The 8,170-nt window shown below is 44.0% G+C and overlaps 1 non-coding gene across 1 annotated transcript; it reads left to right on the top strand.

Moving 5' to 3' along the window:
• Positions 1-6,714: 6,714 nt before the first annotated feature.
• trnav-cac (transfer RNA valine (anticodon CAC)) lies at positions 6,715-6,787 on the top strand. The gene has a single exon. It is a non-coding gene; the product is annotated as a tRNA-Val (tRNA).
• Positions 6,788-8,170: the final 1,383 nt, after the last annotated feature.

Raw genomic sequence — 8,170 nt, 5'->3', positions numbered from 1 at the left:
GTGTCTCCAAATTTGCAGATGACACTAAGTTAGGTGGCAGTGTGAGCTGCGAAGAGTATGTTATGAGGCTGCAGATTGACTTGGATAGGTTAGGTGAGTGGGCAAATGCATGGCAGAGGAAGTATAATGTGGATAAAGGTGAGGTTATCCACTTCGGTTGAAAAACAGAGAGACAGACTATTATCTGAATGGTGACAGATTAGGAAAAGGGGAGGTGTAACGAGACCTGGGTGCCATGGTACATCAGTCATTGAAGGTTGGCATGCAGGTACAGCAGGCGGTTAAGAAAGCAAATGGCATGTTGGCCATCATAGCGAGGGGATTTGAGTGTAGGGGCAGGGAGGTGTTACTACAGTTGTACAGGGCCTTGGTGAGGCCACACCTGGAGTATTGTGTACAGTTTTGGTCTCCTAACTTGAGGAAGGACGTTCTTGCTATTGAGGGAGTGCAGCGAAGGTTCACCAGACTGATTCCCAGGATGGCGGGACTGACATGTCAAGAAAGACTGGATTCACTGGAGTTCAGACAAATGAGAGGGGATCTCATGGAAACGTTTAAAATTCTGGCGGGTTTAGACAGGTTAGATGCAGGAAGAATGTTCCCAATGTTGGGGCAGTCCAGAACCAGGGCTCACAGTCTTAGGAGAAGGGGTAAGCCATTTAGGACCGTGATGAGGAGAAACTTCTTCACCCAGAGAGTGGTGAACCTGTGGAATTCTTTACCGCAGGAAGTTGTTGAGGCCAATTCACTAAATATATTCAAAAAGGAGTTAGACGTAGCCCTTACTACTCGGGGGATCAAGGGGTATGGCGAGAAAGCAGGAATGTGGTACTGAAGTTGCATGTTCAACCATAAACTCATTGAATGGTGGTGCAGGCTCGAAGGGCCGAATGGCCTACTCCTGCACCTATTTACTATGTTTCTACATTCCAATAAGATCATGGCTGATCATTCACCTCAGTATCCCTTTCCTACTTTCTCTTCATACCCCTTGAGTCCTTTTGCCATAAAGGTCACAGCTAATTCCCTCTGGAATATATCAAATGAACTGGCATCAACAATTCTCTGCGGCAGAGAATTCCACAGGTTAACAACTCTCTGAGTGAAGAAGTTTCTCCTCATCTCGGTCCTAAATGGCTTACCCCTTATCCCTGAGACTCTGATCCCTGGTTCTGGACTTTCCCAACATCGGGCACATTCTTCCTGCCTCTAACCTGTCCAGTCCCGTCAGAATTTTATATGTTTCTTTGAGATCCCCTCTCATTCTTCTAAACACGGTGAATACAGGCCCAGTCAATCCAGTCTCTCCTCATATGTCAGTCCTGCCATCCAGGGAATCAGTCTGGTGAACCTTCGCTGCACTCTCTCAGTAGCAAGAACATCCTTCCTCAGATTAGGAGACCAAAACTGAACACAATATTCCAGGTGAGGCCTCACCAAGGCCCTGTACAACTGCAGTATGACCTTCCTGCTCCAATACTCAAATCCCTCAGCTATGAAGGCCAACATGCCATTTTCCTTCTTCACCGCCTGCTGTACCTGCATGCCAACTTTCAATGACTGATGTACCATGACACCCAGGTCTCGTTGCACCTTCCCTTTTCCTAATCTGCCGCCATTCAGATAATAATCTGCCTTCACTTTTTTGCCACCAAAGTGGATAACATCACATTTATCCACATTATAGTGCATCTGCCATGTATTTGCCCATTCACCTAACCTTTCCATTTCACTCTTCAGCCTCTTAGCATCCTCCTCACAGCTCACACCGTCACGCAGCTTCGAGTCACCTGCAAACTTGGAGATATAGCACTCAATTTCTTCATCGAAATCATTGATGTATATTGTAAATAGCTGAGGTCCCAGCACTGAGCCGGGTAGCACCCCACTAGTCACTTCCTGTCATTCTGAGAAGGACCCATTTATCCCGACTCTCTGCTACCTGTCTGCCAACCAGTTCTCGATCCATGTCAATACATTACCCCCAATACCATGTGCTTTAATTTTGCACACTAATCTCTTGTGTGGGACCTTGTCAAAGGCCTTTTGAAAGTCCAAATACATTACATCCACTGGTTTTCCCTTGTCCACTCTCCTTGTTCCATCCTCAAAAAATTCTAGATGATTTTCCAAGCATGATTTCCCTTTCCTAAATCCATGCTCACTTGGACCGATTTTGTCACTGCTTTCCAAATGCTATGCTATTTTATCCATAATAATTGATTCCAGCATTTTCCCCACTACTGATGTCAGGCTAACCGGTCGATAATTACCCATTTTCTCTCTTCCTTCTTTTTAAAAAAGTGGTGTTATATTAGCTACCCTCCAGTCCATAGGAACTGATCCAGAGTCGATCGACTGTTAGAAAATGGTCACCAATGCATCCACTATTTTGAGGGTTACTTCCTTAACTACTCTGGGATGCAGACTTTCTGGCCCTGGGATTTATCAGCCTTCAATCCCAACAATTTCCTGAACACAATTTCCTGAGTAATAAAGATTTCCTTCAGTTCCTCCTTCTCGCTGGACCCTCGGTCCCTGAGTACATTAGGAAGGTTATTTGTGTCTTCCTTCGTGAAATCAGAACCAAAGTATCTGTTTAACTGGTCCGCCATTTCTTTGTTCTCCATTATAAATTCGCCTGATTCTGACTGCAAGTGACCGACGTTTGTCTTCACTAATCTTTTTCTCTTCACATATCTATAGAAGCTTTCGCAGTCAGTTTTTATGTTCCCAGCAAGCTTCCTCTCATACTCTATTTTCCCACTCCTTATTAAACGCTTTGTCCTCTTCTACTGAATTCTAAATTTCTTCCAGTCCTCAGGTTTGCTGCTTTTTCTGGCAAATTTATAGGCCTCTTCCTTGCATTTAACACGATCCCTAATTTCCCTTATTAGCCACGGTTGAGCCACCTTCCCCGTTTTATTTTTTCTCTAGACAGGGATGTACAATTGTTGAAGTTTATCCATGTGATCTTTAAATGTTTGCCATTGCCTATCCAGCGTCAACCTTTTAAGTCTCATTTGCCAGTCTATTCTAGCCAATTCACATCTCATGCAATCGAAGTTACCTTTCCTTAAGTTCAGGTCCCTGCTCTCTGAATTAAATGTTTCAATCTCCATCTTAATAAAGAATTCTACCATATTATGGTCACTCTTCTCCAAGGGGCCTTGCACAACAAGATTGCTAATTAGTCCTTTTTCATTACACATCACCGAGTCTAGGATAGCCAGCCCTCAAGTTGGTTCCTCGACATATTGGTCTAGAAAACCATCCCTAATACACTCCAGGAAATCCTCTTCCACCGTATTTCTACGAGTTTGGTTACCCCAATCTATATGTAGATTAAAGTCTTCCATGATAACTGCTGTATCTTTATTGCACGCATCCATAATTTCTTGTTTGATACTGTCCCCAAACTCACTACTACTGTTTGGTGGTCTGTGCGCAACTCCCACTCGTGTTTTCTGCCCTTTGGTATTCCGCAGCTCTATCCATACAGAGTCCACACCATCCAAGCTAATGTCCTTCCTTAATATTGTGTTAATTTCCTCTTTAACCAGCATCGTTCCCCGACCTCCTTTTCCTTTCTGTCTATCCTTCTTAAATGTTGAATACCTCAGGATGTTGAGTTCCCAGCCTTGGTCACCCTGGAGCCATGTCTCTGGAATCCCAATTATAACATATTCGTGAATTGCTGCCTCTGAGTGAATGCATCCACCTTATTACGAATAATCCTCGCATTGAGGCACAGAGACTTCAGGCTTGTCTTTTTAATACACTTTGTCCCTTTAGAATTTTGCTGTAATGTGGCCCTTTTTGATTTTTGCCTTGTGTTTCTCTGCCCTCCACTTTTACTTTTCTTCTTTCTATCTTTTGCTTCTGCCCCCATTTTACTTCTTTCTATCTCCCTGCATAGGTTCCCATCCCCCTGCCATATTAGTTTAACCCCTCCCCAACAGCACTAGCAAACATTCCCCTCGACATTGGTTCCGGTCCAGACCAGGTGCAGACCGCCCGATTTGTACTGGTCCTATCTCCCCCAGAACCGGTTCCAATATCCCAGGAATTTGACTCCCATTCTCCTGCACTACTCATCAAACCATATATTCATCTGAGCTATCCTGCATTTCCTATTCTGACTAGCTCGTGGCACTGGTAGCAATTCTGAGATTACTACCTTGTAATTTAATTCCTAGCTCCCTAAACTCAGCTTGTAGGACCTCATCCCGTTTTTCCCTATATCATTGGTACCTATATACACCACGACAGCTGGCTATTCACCCACCCCCTCCAGAATGCGCTGCAGCCACTCCGAGACATTCTTGACATTTGGCACCAGGGAGGCAACATACCATTCTGGAGTCTCGATTGCAGCCGCAGAAACTTCTATCTATTTCCCTTACAATAGAATCCCCTATCACTATAGCTCTCCCACTCTTTTTCCTGCCCTCCTGTGCAGCAGAGCCACCCATGGTGCCATGGACTTGGCTGCTGCTGCCTTCCCCTGATGAGTCATCTCCTCCAACAGTACCCAAGGTGGTGTATCTGTTTTGCAGGGGACTCCTGCACTGTCTTCCTTCCACTGCTCTTCCTGATGTTTAGCCATTCCCTCTCTGCCTGAGTAGCCTTTACCTACGGTGTGATCAACTCACTAACTGTGCTATTCACGACATCCTCAGCATTGCGGATGCTCCAGAGTGAATCCGTGCGCAGCTCCAGTGCCGCAATGTGGCCTGTCAGGAGCTGCAGATGGATACACTTGCTGCACATGTAGTCATCAGGGATACTGGAAGCGTTCCTGACTTCCCACACAGCACAGGAGGAGCATAACATTTGTCTGAGCTCTCCTGCTATGACTTCACCATTAGATTTACTTAATTTGGCAACAATTCCAAAGTTTCTTTGCTGCTAAGAACAAGAAGAAATCAAAGAAACAGAAAACTACTCACCACTCAACCAGCCAATCACTTACCCTCTTGGCTGTGACGTTACCTTTGATTACTTGTGATTTCTTTCTTACTTTTGACCCTGCACCAGCTGTAGCTCGCTGCTCGCTGCTCCTCCAGCCGCTGCTCCTCCGACTGCCGCCGATCCCCGGACTCCCGCTGGGCCTTTATAGGCCGCTGCTCACACCTCCTCCGGTCACTGCTCCTCCGACTTTTGGAAAAAAATAATTCAGTCAGGCAGAGTCTGCATGGATTTATGAAAGGGAAGTCATGTTTGACAAATTTGCTGGAATTCTTTGAGGGTGTAATGAACAGGGTGGATAAAGGGGAACCAGTGGATGTGGTGTCTTTCGACTTCCAGAAGGCATTTTGACAAGATGCCACATAAAAGATTACTGCACAAGATAAAAGTTCCCGGGGTTGGGGGTAATATATTAGCATGGAGAGAAGATTGGCTAACGAACAGAAAACAGAGAGTCGGAATCAATGGTACATTCTCTGGTTGGCAATCAGTAACTAGTGGCTGCCGCAGGGATCAGTGCTGGGACCCCAATCTTTACAATCTATATTAACGGCTTGGATGAAGGGACCGAATGTAATGTAGCCAAGTTTGCTGATGATACAAAGATGGGAGGAAAAGCAATGTGTGAGGAGGACACAAAAAATCTGCAAAAAGACATAGCCAGGTTAAGTGAGTGGGGAAAAATTTGTCAGATGGTGTATAATGTTGGAAAGTGCAAGGTTATGCATTTTGGCAGAAAAAAAATCAAAGAACAAGTTATTAGTTAAAAGGAGAAAAATTGCACAGTGCTGCAGTACAGCGGGACCTGGGGGTACTTGTGCATGAAACACAAAAGGTTAGTTTGCAGGTACAGCAAGTGAACAGGAATGCCAATGGAATCTTGGCCTTTATTGCAAAAGGGATGGAGTATAAAACAAAGAAGTCTTGCTGCAGTTATACAGGGTATTGGTGAGGCCAGACCTGGAACACTGCATGCAGTTTTGGTTTCCATATTTAAGAAAAGATATAGATGCTTTGGAGGCAGTTCAGAGAAGGTTCACTAGGTTGATTCCGGAGATGAGGCGGCTAACTTATGAGAAAAGGTTGAGAAGGTTGTGCCTCTACTCATTGGAATTCAGAAGATTGAGAGGTGATCTTATGGAAACGTGTAAGATTATGAGGGGGCTTGACAAGGTGGATGCAGAGAGGATGTTTCTGCATACTAACCTTTTGTGTTTCATGAACAAGGACCCCCAGGTCCCTCTGCACCGCAGCATTTCGTAATCTCTCCCCATTTAAATAATTATTTGCTTTTTTATTATTGCTACCACAGTGATAACCTCATATTTCCCACATTATACTCCATCTGACAAATTTCTGCCCACCCACTGAGCCTATCAATTTCGCTTTGCAGATTGTTTGCGTCCTCCTCACAACTTGCTTTCCCACCTATCTTTGTATCATCAGCAAACTTGGCGACATTACAAACATGCAGAGCACAGAACAAATTATTGACATCGTGACTTTCCCTCAGTTAGTATTTCTTTCATTGTGCAAAAGAAAATTATCGAATCATTAATTATGTTATCCCATGTAAGCAAAATAAAAGTTTAACGAAAATAATTGGCACATTTGAAAGGAACATTTTTGTTTTGTGCCGTTTCGGTCAGAGAAATGTTTGTGAAAGGAATTTTTTCATAAAAAGGGATTCAGCATTTCAGCTTGTCGCTGAACACTTCTCTCTGGGCACTGCACTAGGCAGCAGTTTCCGTAGTGTAGCGGTTATCACGTTCGCCTCACACGCGAAAAGACCCCGGTTCAAGCCTGGGCGGAAACATTATTTTTGAAACAAAAACTGGTTTTAAATGTTCATTGCTCATGTGACAATGGCCTCCTTCTGTGCTGTAAACTTCTCTGATTCCATGAAGAACATTTAAAAGCAGTCTCCTAAAATACAGAGTGTGTAAAATCAGAAAGGGAATAAAACTTCCTCAATGATTAAAGTTTCACAAATTATTAAAATGAAGTTGTTGAAGTTTCGACTGACCCTCAGTTATCATGTTAGCATTTCTTTCATTTTGCTCAACAATGCTATCGGTTAATACCAGCAGATCTGAGCCGCATTTCAAACCCGGAAACAACTCATTCATTCTTCACCCTTCCCAGTTCCAGTGCACAGAGGGTTATTTATACTCCATCCCAGAAACTCAAGTCCAACTTCTGACATTCCTTATTTCTAATTACTAACTCATTTATTTTGAGACCACTCTGAAGTGCTTTGGGTCATCTGTGTAATTTAGTTAAATTACTTCACTTTAATTAAAAACAGTGGTAGCAAAATGATTTCCCTAACTGGGAATCGAACCAGGGAAGCTGAAGGGATCGACATGGTTTTGTGAAGCATTTAAAAATGCTCTCTAAAAATCTCACACTGCTCAGACGCCACAAAGTTTAATTAAAGACCGAAGTGCAAGTCACATTTAATTTCCAAATCCTTTCACCATAAAATTCCTTCACTTTATTTCAAATCTTACTGCGTTGATTCTGAAAATGAGCACCATGTGATTTTACCTTCAATACCGATTCTATTATCTGTGCACGGTAGGAATTACCGCTCCAGTTTTGAGCCCAATTTGACAAAAGTTGCCCCAGATTCCTGGTGTCGTCAGCAATGACTATTTTGAACCAGACTCATAAAATAGTGTTTTTTTATATGAGTTCACAGGATCTGGGTGTCACTGGAAAGGCCAGAATTTATTGCCCAACCTTAATTGCCCTTGAGAAGCTGGTGGTTGTTGTGTATCTGTAAAGCATGCACTCCCATGTTCCGCCACTAGGGAGCTCATCTCTTGAAGTCCCAAGGGATCTCAGCATCCCTTTGGAGCACTGTATATAAGCCGGCCCCCAAGGCCTGTTCCTCACTCTAGAGTGTCTTATTAAAGACTGAGGTCACTGTTACTTTAACCTCCCTGTGTGCAGCCTCATCTGTGTTAGGAACACAATAACTGGCGACGAGAATACGAATCCAACGCATGGATGCAGCAAACTGTGGGCATCCTGGAGAAGTTCTCGGAGGTAGCAAGCTCGGAGGAAGCTTATGTCGAAAGGCTAGACCAGTACTTTGTAGCCAACGAGCTGGATGGAGAAAGAAGCGCTGCAAAAAGGAGAGCGGTCCTCCTCACAGTCTGTGGGGCACCGACCTACAGCCTCATGAAGAATT

This window comes from Pristiophorus japonicus, unplaced genomic scaffold (assembly GCF_044704955.1).
Source record: "Pristiophorus japonicus isolate sPriJap1 unplaced genomic scaffold, sPriJap1.hap1 HAP1_SCAFFOLD_42, whole genome shotgun sequence".
Taxonomy (NCBI): domain Eukaryota; kingdom Metazoa; phylum Chordata; class Chondrichthyes; family Pristiophoridae; genus Pristiophorus; species Pristiophorus japonicus.
The sequence above is the reverse complement of the archived record's forward strand: the minus strand, read 5'-3'. Positions and strand labels throughout refer to the sequence as shown.